The sequence below is a fragment of the Vicugna pacos genome, chromosome X (genome assembly GCF_048564905.1).
Source record: "Vicugna pacos chromosome X, VicPac4, whole genome shotgun sequence".
Classification (NCBI taxonomy): domain Eukaryota; kingdom Metazoa; phylum Chordata; class Mammalia; order Artiodactyla; family Camelidae; genus Vicugna; species Vicugna pacos.
The window spans coordinates 47,848,880-47,874,093 of NC_133023.1; the positions used below are offsets into that span (position 1 = coordinate 47,848,880).

The 25,214-nt window shown below is 40.9% G+C and overlaps 1 pseudogene; it reads right to left on the reverse strand.

Annotated features, from left to right (window-relative positions):
• Positions 1–1,305: 1,305 nt before the first annotated feature.
• Positions 1,306–25,214, reverse strand: part of LOC140691782 (anoctamin-6-like) — a 61,641-nt pseudogene continuing 37,732 nt past the window's right edge.

A 25,214-nucleotide genomic window follows, 5' to 3' on the forward strand; every position in this document is an offset into this window, starting at 1 on the left:
AAATTCTTGTGCCTGTAGCTTTGATACCTGGCCAAGTCTGTGCAGCCCCAATTTTATCGATGGTGCATAATATAGATAACTGACATTCCCTGAGGACCAGGTTGTGTGACTTCCATGCATTGACTCACTGACTTCCCTAAGCACCCTTTGTGGTAAATAACAGTCTTAAAATATGCAGCAGGGATTTATTTTGTTTGCAGGTGATAAGATGAAGCTCTGAACTGTTGAAGCCTGGCCCAAAATCATGCAGATGTGGAGATGCAATGCTGGGATCTAAGCTCGGGCCAGACTCCAGAACCTGAAGGGCCCAACAAGTCCCCTCACCCAGGAACCTGGCCCACAGCCACTGCCAGGCCCTGTTCTGTTTCTATGAGTGCTCACAGGAAAATGCCAGGTACTCAGGGTCAATGTGACTTGATTAAGGAATTCAAACTGAGATAGCCTTTTGTTGGGGACTGTAACCTGGGAGTGAAACTGGCAGTGAAGTAAGGGAGGAAACAGCCCTGGTTGTAAGAATATTTCTAGGGAAGAAAGTTCCCTGATGGGCTGGCATGGAATCGCTGTGGTTGTGAGCCCCCTGTTGCACTGTGGGGGTGTGGGCAGGGAAGGAGAGAGACTGTTCATGCTGGTCATAGTCAATAAAGTTTGTAAACAGCTGAGTTCTGTTCCTTCACAGCTCAGACACATGCAGGACATGAGGATGCTTAGCTAATGACCAACAGTGGGTAGCAAAGGCCAAGAGTGGGGTGGGGAGGAGAGAAGGGGTCACCTTCTGGAAGAACCTCTGCCCCAGGGGGCCAGGAAGGTAATGAATGATTGGGGATGCACAAAGGGTTTATATGGCCTCATCAGGTAGTTCCTACTTTAAACTGATAGTCTGGAATATATGGTAAAATACGGTGGAATGACTGCTCTTATTTTAGGTTCTACAAACTCTTAAACAGATAGATTTCTATCTCCATTATACAAGCACTGCTGGGTAACATTTATAGTCATGTGAGGATCAAAGGAGTGAGTACTTATTAATACTATTACCATGCTTCTACTGAATTAACACTTCAGCAACAGTATAATGGCCATGCTTCTTAACAACTGCCTCTGTAAAAGCTCTTGCAAGTCACAAATAATAATTATTAAAAAATATGAAAAATTATAACAATTACATTTGCAACAACTATGTTGTCTATAACGATGATAATGTTAGCATCTCCCTCTCATATTAAACAATACCCAACACTGGATTCCTTAGGAAGCAACGCCAATGCATTTTTGGACTCTTCAAGGTCTTCACCCCATGAAGCATTTTTACCCACATTGGTCCACCACAGCCAGAATTGCTGTTCCTTGCATGGGGGGCTGCCATGCTGCGATGTCCTGGGCTTTTTCTGGCACCATGTGTCTATACTGGGTCGTCAAGTTTCCACGTACCCACTCTGATTTCCAATATATTGTTCTCCAGAGCCAACAGAGGGGCCACTGGAAAGAGGCCACAAATCAGGTGGTGAACCCAAACTGAATACCTGTTGAAGGAATGGACACACAACATGGAGTGGTGGATGGATGGAAGGACATCAATTCCTTTACTCCTGTAAAGAGAGAGGGGCAAATGGTGAACTAAATCTCAAAGAGAAAAGACATTCATGGTAATACTAATGTTCAACAGAGAAAGAATCCATACAAAAGGCAAATATAAAATTTCTGGGAAGAAGACTAATTACAACCTGTTTCTTTCACGTATATACCCTTAGTAGGAATAACATGCTTAAAAATCTTTAACCAACCATAGTTATTTGCTGATAATAAACTTGGGAATCTTGAAGCATATTATTCACTCTCAGTGTTGAAATAATACAATCTTGCAAGATGATTTGTAATTGAGGATTAAAAGAAGACTGTTTAACAAGCAATTCTCCAAGGAAGACATACAAATGATCAAAAAGCACATGAAAAAATGCTCAATATCACTAATTATCAGAGAAATGCAAATCAAAACTACAATGAGGTATCACCTCACACCAGTCAGAATGGCCGTCATTCAAAAATCCAAAAATGACAAATGCTGGAGAGGCTGTGGAGAAAGGGGAACCCTCCTACACTGCTGGTGGGAATGCAGTTTGGTGCAGCCACTATGGAAAACAGTGTGAAGATTCCTCAAATGACTAGGAATAGACTTAACATATGACCCAGGAATCCCACTCCTGGGCTTGTACCCAGAAGGAAATCTACTTCAGGATGACACCTCACCCCAATGTTCATAGCAGCACTATTTACAATAGCCAAAACATGGAAACAACCTAAATGTCCATCAACAGGTGACTGGATAAAGAAGATGTGGTATATTTATACAATGGAATACTACTCAGCCATAAAAACCGACAACATAAAGCCATTTGCAGCAACATGGATGCTCCTAGAGAATGTCATTCTAAGTGAAGTAAGCCAGAAAGAGAAAGAAAAATACCATATGAGATCGCTCATATGTGGAATCTAAAAAACAAAAACAAACAAAAACAAAGCATAAATACAGGACAGAAATAGACTCATGGACAGAGAATACAGACTTGTGGTTACCGGGGGGGGGTGGGTAGAGGGTGGGAAGGGATAGACTGGGATTTCAAAATTGTAGAATAGATAAACAAGATTAAACTGTATAGCACAGGGAAATATACACAAAATGTTATGATAAATCACAGAGAAAAAAATGTGACAATGAGTGTGTATAAGTCCATGAATGACTGAAAAATTGTGCTGAACCCTGGAATTTGACACAACACTGTAAAATGATTATGAATCAATAAAAAATGTAAAAAAAAGAAAAAAATAAAAAAATTTTAAAAAAAGACTGTTTTGGATGTATCTAACTATTTAAATAGAAATAAGAAATGTACTTTTGGGAAAGCTATGCATAGAGAATGTTGGAAGAAATACACTGAAAATAGGCAAATGAGCAAGCTCCCTTGAGTCTGGGAGGTTGAGTGCAGCACATTCAGAGAGTCTATGAAGTTATTAAAAGTCACAGAAATGTATGCAATTAAAGTGCCTTCATAAGCAAAATATCCTTCTTCAGGAATTTTTATCTTGATATTTCTATGGTCTGTGTGGTCACAGGAAGTCAGAGTTATGGTGCTGGCTTAGAAGTTCTTTTCTCTCTGTCTGTAATTTACAGGGCATTGCTACAGATGGGGCAGCAGAGATCTGTGGTAAGCTGTTCCATGGGGTGGGGCAGCGGTTAGAAATGATAAGGCCAGAGATCTAAAAGACTTTTAGACCCTCCCCTCCTAGCTGGCAGACCTTTTAAGTAAACTAGCACAGGTATGTAACTAAGACAGTGGATGAGAGGCAAATTTATAGTCCCTTTAGTGTTACTGCTCAGTCAAGGGGTAGGGACCACTCTGGCCAGGAACAGCAAGACCGTGGATGGGGTGGATGGGTAGGAGGAGCTGACATTTGCTTCTGACCTGGGAGGCCGGGGTGTGTTGCAGAAAAGCCGACAGGGCTGGAAAGATGCAGCAGGTACACAGCCCAAAAGGAGCTGTCATATTCAGGGAAGTCAGAAAGCAAGAACCAGAGTTAGTGACGCCACAGAGTCAGCAGCGTGGCAGCAGTGATGTCAGTATCTGTGTCCATAACCCACCTAACCCTACATGAACTCATCTGCCTACAGGGGGCAGGTAAGTAGCAGAAATGTGTGGAGTGTGTACAGCCACTGGCAATTAGGCAAGTGGACATCCTAATGAAATGCACTGCTCACAGTCACCATATTGGAAATAGGGCCTCACACTGTCAGATCTAATTCTTATTCAAGAGAAGCCAGAAATTAAGAGTTTATTAGCAATCAACCCAGCTCAAAACCCAGAAAAGATATCATTTATAATGACAAAAAAGGCACATACTATTCAGAAATAAATTAATGAAAAATATTAAGATGATTCTGATAAATGACTTAAAAAAAGAAAAACAAATGATGATTGAATGAACAGTTGAATGCACCATTCTCTTCAGTGTGCAGACTCATGTTTGTGGGACATAGAACAATTTTTCTCCAAAATAAATTTAGTATCTGAATGCAAATTTAGTTAATAACCCCAAATGGATATAAGAAAAAAATCTGAATGGTGATCCTGAAGTTTTTCCAGAAATATACCCATATATACAAATAAAATAATGAGGAGGGATGTCTGAATTTGTAGTATTAGGGACATTCTGGAAAAGGATAAAATAGGACCAACTCTAGGAGGTATTAATCTATGGTCATGGAAACAGTATAGAAATAGTGCACTGAGAGTATGAATGAAATAGATTACATTTCAAGAATAGACGTGGATATTTATGAGATTTTAGTAATATTATATAACTGACACTTCAAATCAGTAGATTCAAATACTGCAGTATTTAGCTAAATCATTGGAAGTCCTGGTACAGTGTTCTCATTTATGACATTAAAATAAATTCCAGATAATTTGTTAATTAAAAAATAAAACACCAGAAATAACCCAACATGATTAAATCTGTTCAGATTTTCATGCGAGAAGAACTTTCTAAAAAGCTTTTGGAAAAAGACCAAAAAGACCAAAGCCCCAGCAACGCCGCAAGGCCAGAAACGCCCACTGTAAAACAAAACTAACCCTCGCCCAACCCTCTCTCATGGTCCTGTATTGCTCTCTGATACTTTCTACACTTTCTTCTTCCCTTTAAAGTCCAGTTTCTTGGAGAAGTACCTGCGCTGAAGACTCCCCCAGGGCTCAGAGCCCTGCATCCCCCACGGCCCTCACCGCGGCACTGAGACAGGAGTTGCACTGCCGGTGGCTGCGTGTTTCAAACCAGTGGGCATTTTCAGCTCCTGTTTATTTGATTACCAGGTAGCTTTTGCAGTGGACAAATACTTTCCTCTCAGTGGAAGGTTTTCCCCCCTTAACTTTTGTTTTACTTGAATAAATTTAAAAAGCCCAGGCAGAAAGCTGTGTGTGCACATATGCACACACACAGATACACACAGATCTGGTTTTTAAAGGCTACCTAAGTATAGTCCTCCTCCTCCTTTTCCCCAGTCTTGTTAATTAAAGGTGGGCTTTAGCTCTTGCTTTTTGGCCCCACACAGCCCCCTTTCTCACTATGCTCCTTTTAGTCAGTGTTCAAATCCCCCTTAAGCCAGGTTACAGCCTTCTCTGTGTTGCCTCAACTAGTTTTCTCCCAACTGCTCTGCTATTCTTCTTACTTGGTGGATTTCTCTTCTCCCATTTGCCTTGTTCATGGCCCTTTTCCCCAGGGCCTCGTCTTCAATCCTCCACTTGGCAGGACTGAATCACCCCCACGGCCTCACCCACAGCCCCTCTGAGCTCCTGACTGGTGAATCCAGCTTAACAACGGACATCACCCCTCAGATGTCCCATGGACTCTTCGCACTCCAAATGCCACACACAGAACCATCTCCTCGAAACCAGCTTCTCCCCTTACACTCTCCTGCAGATCCGCTCTCCAGATGGGTCACTGGAAAGTCACCTCAGCAGCTTTGTGGTCCGCCGCCCCTGCCCTGTGCTCACCTCTGCAGCAGTCACCATTTCTGCCGCCCATGTCACTATCCCTCTGCCCAGGGCCTCTCTGCAGGCGTGTGCCACTTGTTGTCTGGGTTACCTGGGGTGGTGCCTGAAATATCCTTTCCCCCCAAAATATGGGCCTCCCCCCAAAAATAGTATCTTCCATTCTGCTGCCAGTATAACCAGATATTCTTCAACATAAACATTATGCAATTCCCTTGCTTACATATATTCCAATATATCCCTGTTTCTTTAAGGATACATTCAAGTCTAAGCACACAAGACCCCTCGTGACACAGGCCTTGTGCACCAGATATTCCCACCTTGGATACTTTGTTCTAACCCTACTTGTTGTTCTTCAGTCTGGCCAAGCCGCTTCATGCCGTGTACTCTTATATGTCTCTACCTCTCAGCATGAAGTGTCCACTCCCTCTACCACACATTAGAGAGTGAACTTCCTTTCCCCTTTCAAAATTCAGTTCAAATATTTCCAGCTCTAGGAAGACCAATTTGTGATCACCTGCTTAGCAACCCATCAACTACTCGCCAAGTCTCGCCTGGCTTGGGGAGTGCAGACACCAAGTCTTACCTGTCTTGGTCTCCCCAGCAGTTGATACAGTGTTTGGCATAGCAGGTGCTCAGTGTTTGTTGGATAGATAAACGAATGAATCGGTAAAGACATAAGAGGTATACAATCCCCCCCAGTTACTCAGCTGCCATTTTGGAAAGTTCATTCTGTGGAGTTATGGAAATGTCAGTGCAGGTGGTGGGCAGACAGAGCAGAGGTGAGGGTGTGGGGGAGACAGGCCTGGTCCTGGAGTGCGCAGGAGAGGTGTGGGTGGGATAGGACTGGAGAGAGAGTGGATGGAGGGGGCGGGTGCAAGGAGATATTGAAGAACAACTGATATTAACTGCAGTAAATTAAATGGAGAACATAATATATGAAGGGAAGATCAAGTTAACACAGCAAGGGTGGAAAAGGCAATACCAGAGACAAAGAGCTCTCACTTCATCACTCACTGCATTTCACTTACGGCACCCGCCCTCTGGGAAGGCATCGCCAAATTCTTGAGAGACTGCTGTTTGTGCTGTGGGTGCTCTAAGTACAAAACGGTATCTTATGGCTTCCAGATTTTAAGACTGATAGATTATTTCTCTTATGTCCCATGTCTGAGTTCTCAGACAGCAGGATCTTTTGCTGGTGGGGGTAGAGCTATTGTGGTTAATAACTCAGGGTTACTCTAATAATCTCAAAGGACAGTGGGGAATTCACTAAAACAAATAAAAGAGAAATTTCATTCAGAATAAAACATATGCCATATAGAAGCTTGTGGGGGCCTTGGGGGCAATGCTACCGCCAACTCACCTAACGCTTGTATGTGAGTGTGTTGAAACTCCAAGCTCAAGTCACTTAAACACGTATGAGAACCAGGGTCCAGGCTGAGGTGCTCCAGACATGGACAGGAAGATGAAGAGCCTGACTACTGCCTCCGACTGGATCAGTCCAGCCGGGGAGCACAATGGGCACGGACACGATCACACACCATCAAGACAAGAATCAAGTGCAATTAATTCATGCCTAGAGAGGAGAGCAGAAAATCTCTAAAAAGTGGAGGGTTTCCTGCCAAGGCTTGGCAAGACTCCTTCCAGGCAGAAAAGCAGAGAAAGGTACTTCAGGCGAAGGAGACTAGGGTTGGTGGCTGGGTGCGAGGCCTAACGAAGCACGGGTGGAGGGCTCCAGGGTCATCTGTCAGTAGCTGTTCCCCTTCAGCAGCTAAGAGGCACAACTAAAAAGGCAGGTGGGGTGTCATTAATGATCATGGGGAAAACTGGTAGGAGGAAACTGAGGTCAGGAGATCACCACCAAAGGCACTTTATTTTAGAGGAACAAAAATAATTCAAAAAGCACTTGGAAATTCTATCTCCCATGAACAAAAAGAACACAAAATAAGTTTCACTCCAGTGTTGAATACAGAATAACACACTGCCTACTCTCAGAAATGGATTGAATTTTCTAATTCGTTAGGGATTATTTAGATAATAGGAAAACAAATAAATCTGAAAAATCTCTCTAGAATGGCTGTTACTCCATCCTGTTATGTAGGGTAGAGTTAGGCTGAATTATTTAATTGGTATTTTAATGAGACTATAATGTTATAAAAGTCCTATCAATTTCTCCCAGAAGCATACAACTTTTCCTTTCAATGACCTTTATTTGACTTAACTAGAACAATAACTTTTTTCCAAGGCTTTTTTCGTGTGTGTTAAAATACCAAATGATATGCTGCCCTCAGAAAGTTGTTGTTATTATTAATGCTGATAATAGCCCCAGTAAGACATATTTAAAATTATGACTCATTTTTGAATAACAGATATTGGCTTAAAGTCCTTTTGATAATAAGCAGAATAAACGAACATAATTTCTACACCAGGGACAGCAGCTGCACCCTTAATGGAACCTGATCACTAAACACAACAAAAGCAAAGATGAAACTCAAATCAGACACCAGGGCACAAAGCATAGCTGACTGAAGATGCCACAAAATGACCTTTCATTCACCGAGGGAACCAGATGCATTTTCATGTATATTGTATATTTTTAAAAACTATTATTTTATATATAGAATGCAATTTAGGAGAAAGAAAACTCCCTCAATCTGTAGACTTATAAACAGGAAGCACAAAGGGGTGCCTTTGCAGACATGAACCCGCATGCATAAATGCAAATCCTATTGACCAAAATCCTTTCCTGTCTCCTAAGCTTGAAAAAAAAAAAAACTAATTCAAGGCAGTGGTGAGCTGAAAGGGCTCAGATACAAAACGTGCACATCATCAGCCTTCTAGTAGATAAAAGTGTGCCATGCATAATAGAAAAGATGACGTTTCCTATGGAAATCTATTTTGAGATGCAACCATTTAAAGGCAACCGAGAGCTCAAAACCAAGTTCAATCAAAGAGAAACAGAGCCCAAGCAAATGTACAGAAATGGACAAAGACATTGGAGATTTAGGGGATCTGTGTTCTACCGATACTCCAGATCAGCAAATTCATCCTGAATTCAAGCCAGTGATTTTCCACGAGGTCACTCAAGGAACTAGGCAGAAACCATCGGCCAGAAGAAATAGGAACAATGCGAAAGGCAGGTGTGAGTTGTGGAAGGGGTGACCCTGTGAACCTTGCTACCATGAGGCAGGATGCTCTTGTGGGCTTTCTGCACAGGCTGGCAGGCTCACATGACTCTGTTTAGAAGGATATCAGCCAACAGCTGTGCCACACGGGCTACAGCCCGAGCTGAGTCACATCTAGTAACGGTCCTGAGTTCATCCTTAGACGACATGATCAGAAGGATCTGAGAATCAATGGTAGAGACGTACCTGAATGAGTATTCCATTTCATTCCTTGGCAGTAAATCTTCAGCTTTGTGCAACATAAATATTGACAAAGATACACACAGGCACCCTGTTTGAAAGCCTGACTGCATAAATGCATATAACGGAGAAAAGCGGGCTCCGTTTCGGTATGCTAGGTCATTGTTTGGCTCGGTAACGATGCTTCTGTGACCCAAAGCATATTCTAGTATAACCGACAGCACAGAAATCTCCACTGATGACTGACTCATTTCAGGGTATTCATAAAATAACCCCAGTTTGCCCATGGGATACAGATGGCTGTCCTGTTCCCATTGTGGGGTGGTCTGTTCTGCTCCTGAATCTGTGGCACCATTAGATTCATGACCCAGCTGCCAAACAGATCAAATTATAAGGCAGGATATTATCAGACCAAGGTCATAAAAGTATTACTGACATTTCAAGCTGAAGACATCATCTTCCAAAGAATTTAATTTCTTGTTTTCAGGATAAATTTCTTTTTATTGCTGCCTCCGTACCCCGAAATATTGTGAAAACTAGTCCTGACCACGTACCTTGGGTTTACCAAAATTGTAACGACTACTATTTTATCTCCTACCTCCTTTTCAGGTGGGCATTTTAGCTTTTAGAAGATACCTTCCCTAATTTGTCTTTTTTCCCCCCATTTCTCTGCTATTATCCACCATGGCCTTTCCAGTCTGAAAATCGTCAGAGAAAATAAGTAAAAGAAAGTAATACAGGGTCTTTGAGCTGGTGATAAGTGCTGCAGAGGAAAATAAAGGAGGGCGAGGAATGTCTGTAGGGAGAAGTGGGGCTGGGGCAGTGACCTTTGAATAAGGCAAAGATGGAGGCAAAGGGGTGGGCAGAGGAGGGGCAGAGGGAACAGTGATCACAGGCCTGGAGGTCCCTCACACTGGACACACAGCATGGAGACTGGTGTGGGCCAGAGTGAATAGGAAATAAGTGGTGATTTTGGGGGTGGAGCCTAAGAGGCTGCCGTGAGGATGTGGGCATTTTTCCCTCTGAAGGAATTGCGGAGCCATGGAGGGTCACCGAGCAGAAAAGTGATACTCTAACGTTGGATCGAACAGGTCCAAGAACCTAATTTAAGCTGTACAAATCAAGGACCAAAGAAGTGACATGCCACCTCAAATTCAGTGCAGAGCTTGAAAGAAACACAGCCTCGACTCTCAGCCCAGTGCTCTGCCCCTCCTGGATGCTGTCCCACAGAGCTGTCTCTAAGGTTATGTTTTTTCCTCACTCAGAGGCTTGTGGGCCAACTGAATGCTTCCCCCTTTTTCAAATGGCAATTTGTCCTGAAAGGAAATTGGAGTTGGCAGTGAAACAAGGCATGGACCTGTAGCCTACAGAGCTGTTGTCCCTGAAAGCAACAGCTGGCGTGTGGTGAACTCGTGGAGTTCAGCAGAAGAGACAGAGCAACAACAGGCAACTTAGCGTCTGGTTGAGCTCCGGCTGACTGCACTGCACGTCTGGATGGATTTCAAATTTGGACAGTGAGGCGGCTTCACACGAAAGGCAGGTGTATATATCATACATGCCCACACGTCTGTATGCACACACGTGGACACACACTGAGGATATGATGTGACTTGTAAAGAGCTGCCCCTGCTTGGTTTCCCACAGCCTCTGATCTCAGCGTTAACTATTCACTGGCCATGCTCCCAGGTTTGCTATGAGATTTCTTTGCAATGGAACATGCCCTTCGCTTCACAAACTTTCCCCATTTCTTTCAATGACATTAGGGGAAGAGCAGGGAGCTCGGGGAAGTGGTGGGGATATGGATTCGAGATACCCCTGAATCTGAATCCACACTTCATGACTTATTTGTTATTTTACTTTATTTACATTCAAAATGCAATTGTTGCAGATCTCAGAAGATGATTGACACTCACTGCTGTGGCAGAATGTTGTGGTTAGTAGACCCATCACTGGATCCTCTTATTCAACACGTTCTTCCAATAATTCAGATATTACTGTATCACAAATGCCCATTTCTATATTTTGATATCTGCTTTTCAGTATAATTATCTTCCTACTTTATTCTCTAAATCTCATGATTTTAAAACATTTTTCTGAGAAGTGGTCCACAGGCCCTTTACTTATGATAAGTTGATAAAGTGATCCTGGAGATCAAAACCACATTTAAATACTGAGATAAACTCAACTCTGTCATACACATGGCTAGGTTTAGTCTGCTTACTTTGTTACTTTGTTTAGCAATTTTTGCTTCAAACAACAAGATCCTACTGTATAGCACAGGGAACTACATTCAATTACTTAATAACCTATAGTGGAAAAGTATATGACAAGGAATATATATATATATGTATAAGTGAATCACTATGCTGTACACCAAGAATTAACACAATATTGTAAACCAACTATACTTTCAACAAATAAGTTGAAATAAAACTGGGAGATGAAACTTCCACTGCCCAGGCTGCTGTCTGGATGAAATGATTCAAAGCAGGCCAGGTATTAACAATCCCCCCTAACACATCAAAACCCCATGTGGGATCTTCCTTTTGAGCAGCACAGGCTAACCGGCTGTGGCCACCTGTAAATAGGGTTGAAGTCACTTAGACCCTTGGCTTGGGAACACCGTGGCCACAGGGGTGGGGGTCACTGCAGCACCTACGAGAAGGACGGGGACAGACTGCTGCTGAAGCCGCTCCCCAGGCCGCAGCCCAGAGCGCTGCAGTCAGGTCTGAGGTTCGGCCGGGAGCGCGCAGCTCCACAGCCCCTCGGGCCCCTGCGGTGCGGGTGGCGCTGAGACCACGCTCGTCCATCACCCTTCCTGGCACCCAGACACGGGAGTCTCCTGGGGGAGTTTTTCTCTGCCTCATACTTCCTGTCTCAGCCTCTTGTGGAATCCGGTCCATGCCCCAGGGAAGCAGGGCTTTAACCCTCCGGGACCCAAATCCATTACGGTTTGGATTCGGGATGAAACTTCCATGCTAACTCACCTGGCGCTCCCTTCTTGTGCTGAACTGCCCTCCCCCATCGATGGCATTAGGTCGTATTAGAAGTCCCGACATGCTTGTCCTTAGCTAAGAATCTGAGCCTCTTGCTCAGTCTTCCTCAGTGGAACCACTCATCTGTGGCAGAAAAGTTTGGGCTGTCGTCTACCCATCATTGTCCTCGGTCTTTTGGGTTTTCTGTTGGGTTATGGTTCTCGTGCAGGGATATCAATTTGCACAGGAGAAGCACCTGTAGACATTTTGAAAAGTACATACAGTGAATCCTTCCCCCTCTCCAGCCAAGGCTGGAAGCTTTCTCCCTCTAACAGGGGTTACATAATCATTTGCTTGGGAATTGACCAAACATATTGGCATAATCATAGTAAATTGCCCTTTACTCAGTGCTTGCCACGTGGCATTTTCTACTTCATGTTGTCTTTGTACCTTCAGTATCACATATAATCCCTGAATTATAGATTATAACCATTTCTGTTGAGGACACTCCTACTTGCTAATCTTGAATACAAGTATCTTTGATTCTCTTAATCTATTTCATTCCTGAGTTTCCTGTTCCTGAATTTCAAGAGTGAGTTATGGACACATGTATTTAAGGTTCTCTTATTAAATGTATCTGACTCATCCTCTAATCAAATCATATCCGGAGAAGAGAGATTTTCTCTTTTAAACATTTGCTTTTTCTTATTATATAGTAGTGCATACACACGGTGGAAAATGTAGAAAACATATAAAGTAAGAAAATTACAGCCATACATTATCTAAACACCAAAGGACAATGCTGTGTCATTTTGGACATTTAACTATTTTTCTTAATATTTTATCATAAAATTTCCCTAGGGCAAGTTGCTTAACCCTGGAATTTTACTAGCCTTTTGTCAAGTACAGAATAACATTCCCAGAAATGACCCCAACATCAAAATAGTATGTGAGGTTGGGAAGGCCACAGGGCACTCAGCTTATTCTCTGAGTCCTACAGAGAATGCTGTTAATTCACTGATGTTACGCATTCGATGCCTGTGAGTCACTCACTCACTCAGCTGGCTCGGACTGAGACCTACTTTATACCAGGTGCCGATCAAGTGCTGGGGGGACCCCAGAGGGAGCCTGGATCACGGCATCACTTTCCTTCTTCATTTGTTCCCACAATACTACTCAAGAACCCTACATGGGATTGGGGGGGTGGAGGCAGGTGAGATATGGTGAAATTCATTTCATTATGTTCCTTTAGACATATTTAAATAGCATGAAAATAGTCGCTAACTATGAAAAGTTTTCTTTTCCCTTCCTATGTATTTTTGAGGATGGGTATAGTTTTGGTGCAGCACGAGTAATTGATAGATATTTGGTATGTTAGGATTTTACATGGAAAATTAAGAAGGAAACTGGCACCTTATACAAAGAGAAGAGGCAGTGTGTAAAACACAAGGCATCCTCGTACTTGGCTATCATTCAGCATTCCTGGTTTTCAAGCAAGGGAAACATAATTCAAAACATATTCCCTATATATTTTAGCCCATAGTAGAAATACATGGAGACAAAGTTCAGCTCACTGGAACCTACAACAATGTGCTTACTTAAGCGAAGGTATAAACAGACCACAGATACTATAATGCATCCTTTACTTTAAACTAGTTCATGTGAGCAAGTTTCATTCCACATGAATTTCTCAGTACCAATTTAGGAAATATATCCTTCTTGATTGGTAAAAGTAGCTCACTGATAACCAGATTCAACAAAAGTTAGTGTTAAATAATTTACCTATTTCCTTCAGGAAGTGCTTTTGAGTAATTTGAGTTAAGTGTTTCCTCTATCTGATCTATTTCTTTTCACAGAGAAAAGTAGTATTATTTGCACACGAGCTACTTTTACTCCTCTGGAAATATCTGAATGTGAGCTCAGGGTAAGAGTTGTCTACTGCACAGGATGGAAAAAAAGATTCATTTCACAGTGGAGATCAGAATCTTTTTCTTGAGGGGCATGGTGAGCTGGGGGACAAGGGAAAAGCCTTTGTTTAGGGACAGACCCCAGTAATCCACACTGAAGGTGAAAGATGAAGCCCTTGTGAAGAAATGTGGCAGGACACACTGACACCCAAAGGTGTTCACGCTGCAAAAACAGAAAGAAAGAAAGAAAGAAAGAAAAAATAATTTAACTGCCCTATAAACAGAATGGACAGAAACTTGGTAATAAGGGAGAGAGAAGGAAGGTTAGGAAAGGGAGGAGAAACAATGAAAGGGCACTTGGATGCGGTGGGCAGAAGAGCAGGTTTCTGGAGCCTACAATGAAGGATGATAAGAAAAAAAGTAAAGTTTAAAAAAATTACAAAGTTTAAAATAGTTTAAAAATTAAAAAATGAAGTTAAAAAATAAAATTTTTTATAGTGACATGGAAGACTTTGAAATGATGGAGGTTTTTTATTTCAAAATTCAAGTTGTTTGAGTTTCTCCTCCATGCTCCAAACAACAGTAAGACCTGCTTGTGTAAGTGGTTTTGGGGGACACCACAGAGAGGGGTGAGCTCTGCAGTTAGGTTGGGCAGGAGCAGAATGCTGGTGTGGAAGGCAAGACAGAAGAGAGAATAACAGTTTCATGAGAACAGAAACTCAAAGCCAGAAATTATCTTAAGAAGATTAGTGTGGTAGGCAGAAAAACGTTCCCCCCCAATATGTCAATGTCCTTATCCCCAGAACATAGGAAGAGGTCAGATTCCCTGGCAAAGGGGGCCTATGTTTGCAGATGCGCTTAAGGTTGCTAACCAGCTGACTCTAAGATAGAGGTGAGCCCAGTGTAATCACCAGGGTTGTTATGGGAGGAAGAGGGAGGCAGAAGAGGGGAGAGAGGAGAGGAGATGTGACCACAGGATCAGAGTCAGAGGCACACAACCATGCTGACCTTGAGAGAGAGGAAAGAGGTCACAGGCCAAGAGACACAGGTGGCCTCTGGAAGCCAGAAAAGTCAAAGACACAGGTTCCCCTGAGGCCTTCACAAACAGCCGTGCCAATAATTTGACTTCAGCAGGCTTCTGCGTTCAAGAACACTACAAGGTTAAATTTCTGTTGTTTAGTGGAGACTTTTTCTTTTTTCTTCCTACTACCATGACGTTTGGGGATACTTGTTGCAACAGCAACAGAAAGCGAATACAGTAAGCTCCTTGAAATGTTCAGAAATTGCAGATAACTCTGGGCTGTCCACTTTGATATGGGATTGGGCTTATGTGAAAAACAAAAGGACAGTGTGACCTTTGCTAACATCTGCTTTTCTCATTTTTAGGAAGAGAAAAGTAAGTTAAAACCTCTGTAGTTATTATTTTAGACAAGTGTCTCTTAAAACATTATGTAACCCTGTGCCTTAGGACCCCAAGAGAGTCTCTGTTCTTAGAAGAACATGGATTCAGAGAGATAGGGTCTTACATCTGAGTCCCACAGTGGTCTCTTATTGGCAATGAGAGCTTGGGCAAATCATTTACCCTCTTTAAGCTACAGAATCTTCATTTGAAAAAGGGAGATAAGAATAAGGATTGTTTAGGTGATTAAATTGTACACACACACACACACGCACACACACATATATGTACATCATTTAATACAGTGACTAGCACATACTAGGCACTCAACAAATTCCTGTTATGGATTTTTAAATGCATGTATAAAAGGAGGAGAAAGTTGCAGGAAGTTGTGGGAAAACTTAGTTCACGGTCCCAAAAAGGGCCATCTCTCAAAGTGCTCTGATCAGTCAGTCCCCAGTGATGGGCTAATAAGGAGAAACAATAGCACTTGGGGATTTAAGTTAAACATAAAAAGGAAGGTATTTAAGCATAATTATTAAACAGAAGGTACGTTTACACTGTTGGCTGGATCATCTTATCTGGAGAGCTTTAATAAGCAGAGAGTCTCCCCTGTTTTAGAGATGGGCACGCAGGAAAATGACGTGAATGGGTGGGCTGTTCTCACCCCAAGATCACATGACTTAGTCCTCACGGAAGTAACACCTCTTGTATGTTATTCCAGATTGACTGTCCTCCCATGATTATTGTCATCTGTGTCATCAGTTCAAGGAGACAGCCACCTGGGTCACACTGGAATATTAGAAAGAAAATCTAATTTAAATTTTAGATAGCTCTAACATGAAATAAAGTCATTATTTTATGCCTAAAAAAATCGAAGGAACAGAGAGTAAAGACACTCTTCATTGGAAAACTAAGAGAAAACCTGAAACAGGTTAGACTGTCAGAACACAAAGCTGTATTCACACGTCTTCATTTTTGTATTTTCACAGCCAATACACCAGACCTCCCGGATAAGTCACAAATCTGCCCTTAAAGAATGTGATGTAGAAACACGAGGAGAAGTAGTTGACAAACTGGAACAAGAACACCTTCATGGCTAGGTTGTTCTCATAGTCAGTCTGGCCCTTGGTAGCTCTGCAGCTAGAATAAAGTAAAGTTAAGTCTGTAAAAGTGTGAACGGCTTTTAGACCCTAATCAAAGTCACGGACACATGAGTTAACATGGTAAAGATGTATATACATATTCACAATTCACACTGTTTTCATTTAAGCTGTTTTGAATTCCTTAACATAGATACTATGTTAATTCCAAGTGTACACACTGTGGTAAGTGTTTCTCCCCCTATGAACGTAATAACCCACAAGGCAAAGAAAACAAAAAAGTCTGCCGTTCTTTAAAATTTGTAAGCACAACTGTATCCAATGGGCAAGAACTGTCCTCTGTCAGGTGTAAGTTGACAGAAAGCTACTTCTATACATCCTGCTAATTGATATTCTCTTGTCTCCCTGAACGGCAGTAAGGTCGGACTATTGAAGAAAAGAAACAAAGCACGGGGCAACTTGCTAGAAGCATTTGGGGAACATAAAATGGGTCATCCTCCTAGTTCAGAATTTGAATTGGTCTTAGTGTTTTCAGAAGATGACCACTGAGCAGACCACTGGGAGAATCACCCAGACACATGCAGCGTGTGGGAAGCACTTAACTTGGGCCGCTAAGCCGCTGGCTGGGATACAAGCCAGAGAGAAGAAACATTTATTATAGAAGCCACAGCTGATGAGAATGGAGCTAAACTAACAGGAACAGCATGGGGGGAAGACACATGACACAGTGATTAGTTTTCCTCTCAATAACGCACAAGCAAATCTGCCACTGGAACCACGACCCTATTCCACTTATTTGCAATACAGAGACTATTTACTTTCAACAATAAGGTACGTGATCTTATGTAATTGAAATTATTATTAAGCACTGACCTGTTTACACAGAGCTTGGACATTCTAATGCTTCCTTTGTCCCCTTCACTAATGCAAAGCTGGAGCTAATTCACTTCTCACATAGGCTAGAGGAAATATGTTTACATTTGCAGTTTTCTAAAGACTGTAATGTACTGGAATTGAAGTGCCTAAGAGACACAGTCTCTGTTTTGACCTGGTTATAAAACTGGTGTAGAAATGACCTCAGCTGCAAGAGGAGCTTACCAGAGTCCGTCATCATGATTGCCGCTTTCTCATGTATGGCGTTCAGGGTCACGATGATGATAAAACTGATGAGGGAAGCAGTGATGGGCGTGGCCCACCTGCACAGTCAGGTACTTCTGGATTGGATCTCTTCCATTCAGGTTCTTGGGAAGTTTTGCAGAAAATACAATGAACACTGAAAGTCCGTAGACAATGATCCCAATAACTCAAGCAATGGTCAACAGGACCTGACAACCCAAAAACCCAGCAGCATGAGACTCACTAATGATCGCATTTTTACACAGAAAACTTGCCCCCACCCCACGCTTAAACAGACAACATGCATGTGCTGTAAACCTCACATAAACGTGAGAAGTGATGTAAATCGCACGTAAATGCCACAAGAGACGTGAATATCAGGCATGTTAAACTTTAGTGTAGGAGGAATTAAGGATGTCACAAAGAATGAGTGCATCCACTAATGTAACATGCTGACAGCAGGAGCAGCTGTGTGCAGGGCATAGGGAATATATGGGAACTCCAATTTCTGTGAAAATTTCTGTAAACCTAAAACTGCACTAAAGAAGGAAGCCTGTTAAGTATATCTTTAAATTGGTGAAAATGGAGTAACTGGTGGCATGTTCTTTTCTTTTGGAGACAGGTCTGTGATAGCAGAAACAATGAAATATCCCTTCTACATTTATAGAATTACATAGGTTATGAACTAGTTGTAACCAATGTAGGGGATATGCTTCCTTTCAAGGGAGAACCTATCACTGATTCAGGGGTCAGCAGGTGCTAGCTGTTGTCTTCATTCTGATTAGGATCAGTGAAACTGCGTACATGCCCTGAGGGAAACACTGGAATTGACAGCAGGTCTCTGCTGATGAAAGCTTCACATGCTTCTCATACTCCTTGAGATCTTAAAATGGCAGGTACTCCTACTCCCTGCATTTGCACAAGATTCATGTCCCTGATCCGTTGTAGTTCTGACTGTGTGGACCCAAGGGCACCCGGGGTGCCTGAAGCATAACTTTCACGTGGCTGATAGGGTTTCAGTTCCTCCCTAGGCAGGTTTTCTTCTGCCCACGAGGAATGCACATTAAAGATCCTATTTTTAAACTGTTTTCCTTCCATCTACCTTCTTGGTCATAGTCCAGAAGCATGTACTCAGTGTCCCTGGCTGCTCCTGATGGCTGCCCCAGAGAGAAAGCTACAAAGAATGTGAATTTCAAGACTAAGTGAGCCACATCATGTTATTTACAGTAACAGCATGATGCTGGCTTGCACCTGCAGGGGGGAGCAGAGGGAGTGTTTACAAGCCTCTCCTGGAGCCACAGTCTTACCTCTGGATCCCAGCTCCGATGCTAGCTGTGGGGCCTTGTGCAAATTTCTTAACCTCTAGGGGCTTCAATCTCCTCACCCATATAATGGGGTGATAATAATAGCAATTTATAGGACTATTGTGATGAGTCAATTATTTACTAATTGTGAAAACAATTAGAGCATTAGCCACAGGCATGTGAAAAACTCTAAGTATTAGCTATGAATATGGTGACCAAAGTCTTAAAAGGGTGTTTTTCTTAGTTTTTAAGCCATCAGTTTCTAGAGAAAGCATTTTATTTCCTCTTCTACTCTCTTTCATCATCTTTTTCTTCACAGCTAAGGCTTCATGCTTGTGAAAGTAATAACTTTTTGGTGTGTGTGTGATTAAATGTGAAAATTTGTTAAGGCTGAGAAAAATGTATTATGGAAGGTCTATTAAGCCTTCCTCTCTTATAGAGTACATATAGGCCATTTAAATAGTATGCATTTTTAAAGAGTCTGCATAACAAATTTTTAATTATGTATTAAGTAATCAGCATAGTTAAGATTCTTTAAAGGCTTACTATTGCTTCAGCACACATCTATTTTTCTAAATACTCACAATCGTCCTGTGAGGAAAGTAATATTATATCTCTTTTACAGATGAGGATGTAGAGCCACGTGGAGATGATGCAATTTGCCCCAAATGAAGCAACTATTAAGTGAAAGAACTGAAATACTCAAAGAGCCCAAAGACACACTAAGTGTATTGCACTGTCTCCTACATGGTCTGTGAAATCAATTCTAATTCATTTCAGAACTTTTACAAACTTGACAATTTCCATTTTTCTTCCAAGCACTTAATGGGTTCAATATTTCTTAAGAAAAAGGAAAGCTTTCCATTCTCCTTCCTCAAGTTTCTTCTTACTTATCATCTTTTCTGATCATATCTTTAATATTTGCTCATTAAAGAAAATTTGAAAGTACTCAGTAGTGGAGAGAACTGCTGTCCTGGATCTGTCCCCAGTCTTAGAAGAGGACCCATAATTTGCTCTAGGATAAATAGCCTCCCTTCTGTTTTTAGTCCTGTGATTTAAGCTCGATTGACCCACTCTTTCTGAAGCACCAGAGGTAGATCTCAGTTGGTTTAAGACAAATAATACCCCTCATTCTATAGGCCTCGCACATGATTTGAGAATTGGCAAATAACCCAGAAAGAGCCACTAATACGTGAGGAGATACGTGCTGGTGCCCATGTGAATGATAAGCTTCCTCTATCAAGAGGGGAAGCTGGCAAAGAGACCTCTCTTGGTTTGGATGGATGTGTGATCTGGGATGCTGAGTGCCTAGAAGCAGCATGCGGAGACATCCTTGGACACAGAAAGAAGACAGGACAAAACCAGCCCTTGACATCATCTGGGACACAGTGTCTCTCCTTGACTGAAGCCAGACCTCAGACCTGAGTTTTTCATTTACAGGAACCAATAAATCCCATGCATCACCATTTTTTGGTTTTTGTCTAAACACATTGGATGTTGATTTTGTCACCAACAATCAAGACTCCAACTCTGAAAATGAATAAAAAATAAGAAAAATGCTTCTACCTATAGGCATAATTACTTCAGAACTGTGCATTGTTTGTATATTACAAATCATTTTATATATAAATTTTTTCTCAAGCCTATCATAAGCACAACACTTTGACATGTCATAAAATATTCTCATGGACACACTTTTTCATGGCTGCATAATATTCTACTATGTGAAAGGTTGGAAGAATATTTTGGCTGAGATTTTATATATACATACATAGAAAAGTATGTCTGTGACTTGCATCCATACTGACTTTCCCTGACATTTTGAAATACTTCCTGATTAAAAGTTTTTCAATGCTGAATTAGTGGATTAAAGCCTATGAATATTTTTGACTCTTGATATGAACTGCCAGACTGCTTTCTAAGAAGGCTGGAGGAGTACACCAGAAATTAACACAGCAATGTAAATCAACCATTCTTCACAAAAAGTATCCAGTAACCTAGGCATGGGTTTGGTGATCACTGGCACTTCATCCTCATAAACAGAACTGTGTCACTTGAGAGGTGGAAAACTATTTAATTTTGATGTGCACTGACTGATTTACCATTGGATTGTGACATATATTTTTTCCTTTGTGAATGTGTGTTCATCTTCTCTGCCTTCTATGCTGAGATTTTTTGATGTTACTTTTGAAGTGATCTGAACTCTCTATGTATTGAAGGAATTAGCCCCTTGTCGGATTTGTAAACAAATAATATCCTCTGGTGTTTTTTAAAATTAGGATGCTTCTGATGCATGGAAATATTTATATATTTTCCTCTGAAAATTACTGCTCATCTAGAGGTTGTATATTCATTCATATTTATTTCTACTTTTTCTGTAATTTTGTTACTTTTTTAAATATTTCTGGAATTTATCACAATATATGGTTCACTATATGATTTCATTGTTTTCTTTTCCCCCCTAGTAGCTAGCAAGTGTTCCATTTACTGAATAACCTTTATTTATCTCCCTGATTTGTAATGTCTTCCATATCTTATATTAAATCATTATTGATTATCAGAGCACATATCTGTACTTCCTGTCCTATTTTCTAATCTGGCTATTCTTGAACTAGTAAAACTCTCATTATGTTATTAATTATTAAATTACTAATATGATTTTATTCACAATAAACCCCAAATCAATTTTATAACTTCTGTTATTTTGGAGATATGATCATTTAATCTAGAATCATGTGATTAAAGCATCTTTTATATATTTCAGTAGTTTTTATTTTTATTTTTCTGATAGTTCCTACTTTCCTTTTGTTAGGCTATTCTTAGATATTTTATCTTGGTTGTTACTCTTGGAAAATTTTAGAATTCTTAATGCCTCCATCTGGTCTCTTAATAAGACCCTGGAGAATCCTAAACCACTGATCTGATTTTAACAAATGAGGTGAAAAGAATTGGGGGAAGCACTGTGAGCAGAAGAGACTATGGAACCTCCAGAGTGGCGCCCTGAATTGGCTCAGATGTTCTCTGGGAAAAGTTTCCTCTATGAGACTACATAGTTCCCAGCTTGACTTTCAGTTTTCTCAGCATTTCACATTAGATTTTAAAAACTCTGTGGCAGGTTCTTTCCCAGAAAAAGAGCACTTGCACAAAGGGTTATATTTATACACTTTCCCCAGGTGGTAAAGGGAACACGCTCTTCTTCCTAATTAAAAAAACAAGTTTAGTCAATCAAGGGATTACACGAATGAAATGATTTTTCTCCAAACTGGTCACTAAATCTAAACATAATTTAAAAAAATAATAATTTTCAAACATAGCCTCCTTATTTGTAACTGCATGTTTTTTTTTCCTTTTTTTTTCTTTTCTTTTCTGTTAACGATGTCCAACACACAACAAAATACGTACAGTGTTCATTTTAATACTATTGTTTGAAAAGGCACATGTGAACAGTAAACTGTTTCCCTGCCATGGTCTGAGCTCAGGGTTCTGGGTACCTGACAAGGCCAAGCTGTAAAGCTCTATTCCTTAGCTTGCCTTTGATTTCAGAAGTGACGGTAGTGACAGCTTAGTGTCCGTGCAGGACAGGAAGTTGCACAGTTGTCTGCAGCTAACTGGTCTCCACTGTGTGTTTCTTGGTTGAGCTTTATGTGTTAATTAGCTACAACTATGAAGTTTTAGAGTTTCCAATTTAGAGTTTATATTTAGTTTTTTTTAGAGATGAAATCAGTAAGACTCAATATTTACCTGGATTATAAAAGCAGATATACTATAATAATAGCTGTAACTAAGTACACGGCCCTTCCTCTGTGCCAGGAATTCTTCCAAGTAGATTCTGTACATTAATTTGACCCGTCCTTACCACAGTCATGAGGAAGCAACACTCTTATTCTTATTTTATAGGAAACTATGGTACAGAGAATTTAAGTTGTCCAAGATCACTCAGGAAGCAAGCTGCTGTGTTCAAATATGAATTTAGGCAACTTCATTTCCAAGGTCTCACTACCACAACGCTGGCATCTCTAAACAATGGAGCATGCATTCGCAATTAAAGAAAAACGCTTCAAGTAAAAAAAAAAAATTAAACAATTTTTTAAATGAGGAAGAACGATAAAGTGAAGTGAGTCTTCATCTTCAATTTTTAACAAGCATGTTCCAATGAAAATTTAAACTTATTAGTTGGCGATTTTAAATTTAAAATAGGCAGTTTAAATGACCAAAAAACATTTCTTCAATATTTTTTGTATGCTGCCAATATGATAAGATTTTGTTTTTCAGGACTCAAAAACAGTATGAATATCTAATTATGTCTAAGTTTCCGCTTTCATCTCTGAATGTACAGTCTTTCACCAACATATGCTTTGACCCCCATCTTCAGTTGTAAACAATGGGAACTATTCATAATGGGGATTATTAGAAGCTTATTACATTGTAAAAGACAAATGTCATTTTCTATTGGTAGCTGAACCTCATTTTTTCCCATTTATAAAAAGCGGAGTTTTACCTGCTCCCTCCAGACATTTTCAGTGCCAACATGCTCTAGAGCTGTGATTCAATTATTAAATCTATAGTTGGAGACATTTTCAGATGCTCCTAGTAAAAGCATTTTTTTCCAAGTGTTATTCATTCTTACAACCAACTGTCCTGCTGCTGATGACTGCAAGTACCATCATCTCTAAATTATCTCAGATGATGGAATGAAGCAATAATACATATGACTCAAAAAATCATCTTTTCATATCTCTGGAAAGTTGATACAAAGATATATACTTTTATTTTTTTAATTTTGCAGCAGGAGTGACAGCAATAAATTTACATTTCCAATTATATAAAATGCCTAGCTCATACACTGCTCAAACACTGATGGCACCTTAACAAATGTGTCCCTGCTTCTTCTATCCTTTCTCTGACTTTAGGATGAGAGCCACACTTCTTTGTGCTCATCCCAATTGGAAGGGGTAGCAGTGACCGGGACTTAGTTCAAGACAAAGGGGCACCTAGTCTACAATGAAAAGGAGGCCACAGTAATTAAGGCACAGGTGAAAAAATGGGAGTCAACTATAAAAACCAATGTGACTTTCCTTCTACAGCTATGTCATAGCGGCTAATTTATATTTTGCATTTTTTTATTGGTGTTATGAAAGGATACAAAACAATGCCTCTTTTCTTATACACTTATGCCAGTATTTTTCTTTTCCCCCTTTTTACTGTTATTATGAAGGAAGGACCACACTTCTCTTCTTTGTCCAGCATTTCAGGCAGCGTTCCTTCATCTTGGCTGCACATTAGAATAACCAGAGGAGACTTAAAAACTTCCCTATGCCAAAATGCACCCCAGGCCACTAAGTACCATCAGAGTTTGCAGTGATGGAATCCAGGCGCCAACATTTTTAAGGTCCCCTGGTGATTCCAACATGCAGCCAAGGCTGACAAGTCCAGAAGTAAACACAGTAAAGTGCACCTAAACAGCGCCCGCATTTCCTGGGTAATCTCATCTATCTCCACGTGGGGACACCACGCCTCCTATTCTGGCTGGATTTGTTCTTCCTTCTCAACCGTGTCCCATTCGTACTCAAGTTCTGCCTGGCACCGCTTCCAGAACTCCAGAGGTAAGGTGACTAACAGAGAGAGAGAAGAGCAGAAAGTGGATCTTCATTAATGACTGATGCTTCAGAAATCTGTACTTAATATTTATTACCCTTAACACTTTGGTAAATGATTAAAAAATCACATTTTATTTATAGACGATCCTAAAGAAAAACACGTGTTAATGCCCTTTTTTTAAGAAAAAAAGAAAATGTAGATAATTTATTGAACTAGTGAAAATAGACTATGTAGCTCTCTAGCTCAGGGGAAAGGTATTAACGTGATGGTCGGAGGCAGGTGACTGTGTCTGATGCTAAAGCACCTGCTACCAGCACATTAAGCCCGCTAAAAACACAAACATCGGGGGAAGAGTGGGTACAGCTCAGTGGTAGTGCACGTGCTTAGCATGTACAAGGTCCTGGGTTCAAGCTCCAGTACCTCCATTAAAAAAGAAAGTTAAATAAAGCACAAGTAACTGTCATAATTTGAAAGCAGTGCACTGTCCACCCTCCAAGACTTCTCCTCACATCCCCCTGTCTCTTCTGTCCGAAGGACCTGAGGGTGGGGAAGGGGATGAGAATGCTTTAGTAGCCCCTGCATTTCTATTTTCCACCACCCCAGTCACACAAAATTAAAATAATATTCTTAAATACGGAAAACTGCCATTTTCCTCAATCTTCGGTAAAGTAATTTGTAGAAATCCTCATTCTGTTTTAAGACTCGTAACTTCAAATAGTAGACAAAAACAACATGAAATGTTAATTGAAAATGTGGCTTCAGGATAAATCCCTAAGCCCTTCTTCCAACTACACTGGTACCCCTAGGCCCCCACCATGGAGAAATTCCAGAGTAACCACTGTTCCCTCCACCATTATACCTGAGTCTCTACAATGCTCTGGAAATAAAGAGAAAAAAGACACAGTCCCTG